This window comes from Octopus bimaculoides, chromosome 13, assembly GCF_001194135.2.
Source record: "Octopus bimaculoides isolate UCB-OBI-ISO-001 chromosome 13, ASM119413v2, whole genome shotgun sequence".
Lineage (NCBI taxonomy): Eukaryota > Metazoa > Mollusca > Cephalopoda > Octopoda > Octopodidae > Octopus > Octopus bimaculoides.
In genome coordinates this window covers 51,875,769-51,877,301 of record NC_068993.1, presented here as the reverse complement: position 1 = coordinate 51,877,301, position 1,533 = coordinate 51,875,769, and positions in this window count along the sequence as shown.

The window sequence follows — 1,533 nt, the reverse complement described above, 5'->3', positions numbered from 1 at the left end:
GGGTACGGATGCTGGTGGTTATTGATAGAAATTTGTCTGAGGAAAGGAGGTGATGTTCGTGAGTGGTGGTGTTGAGGGTATAGTAGTTCCCATAGCAACGGTGTATGTTGTAGTTAATGGTGGTGCTGGTGGTGACGGTTGTTCCTGTGGGCGTGGTGATAACAGCAGTTGCAATTATAGTATCGGTGGTGGTTGAGGTGGTTGGGGTAGTGATACTGTTAGCAGTGGTGGTGTTAGTGATGGTGGTAGAGTTTAGTGGTAGTGGCGACAATAGCCAAAATAGTAGCGATAGAAACAATTGTTGTTGATGGTGGTGGTGATGATGATGGTGGTGGTGGTGGTGGCTTTGATGGTAGTAGTAACGTTGATGTTAGTTGTTTTGGTGGTAGTTGTTTAGGTGGTGATGGTCATAATAGTGTTGGTAGTGCTGATGATGGTGGTGGTGATGATGATAATGATGTTGCTGTCGGTGGTGGCGGTGATGGTAATGGTTTTAATGGTGGTGACGGTGGTCGTTGGATGGTTTTAATGGTGGTTGCGGGGACACTTTAATTAGGGTGGTGAGGATGGGTTTATCAATGGTGGTTATGGTAGTGATGGTGGCGATGCTGATGGCGGTGGGAGTATTGGTAGGGACTGGCTTGCATAGTATTAATTCCAGTAACTTACCCAATCAGCCATCACAAAGCAATTTCCTGAAGTTTTCTCCATTTATTACAAACCGGAAGTCGGTGTCTTTGATGTTGCTGTCTACCCCTCGCTGTTTCGTTAACATATACAACCACTTCGTCTGGCAATATACTGTGGGGTAGTGTTAGAGATGCCTCTCCCTGATTCTGGCATCACATTCGATAAGACACCAATAACTATTACAGAATCTCTGATATCAATAAAGACAACAACAGCAACAACAACAACAACAAAAACAACAACAGCAGCAGCAGCAACAGCAATCTAAGATGGAACTTCTCAATTTTATTTTAATTATCACATTCCACTTTTTCTTTTATGAACATTTTTCAACCACTCCTTGCATTTTTTTTTTTTTTGAAATCTTTTACTTGTTTCAATCATTGGACTGCAGCCATGCTGAGACACCATCCTGAAAGGTTTTATTCCATGGTTCTCAAACAAGGTACATATGGCTTTTAGGGGTCTATTATCTGCGATAAATTGGTTATACGTCTACAATACACAAAATATTTCAACAACATTTTTTTATACAATTCCTGATAATATTTAATTAAAAAATAAAATGAAATTTTATTTTAAACATCGACTGGCTAGGAAGGTTCATTTATGTAAAATAAGAGTCAAAGGGATCCATAGGTTGAGAAACATTAGGTTAGTCAAATGAATCGACCCCTGTTCCTAAACTTGTAAAGCCTGGTACTTATTCTAAATTTCCCTACGTAGGCAAACCAACGCTAGCTTTCAAGCGGTGGAGGAGGTCAAACAGACAGATGTATACACACATATATACGACGTTGCTCCAGTCCACTCAGCTGGCAAAAATGAGTAGTACCTGTATTT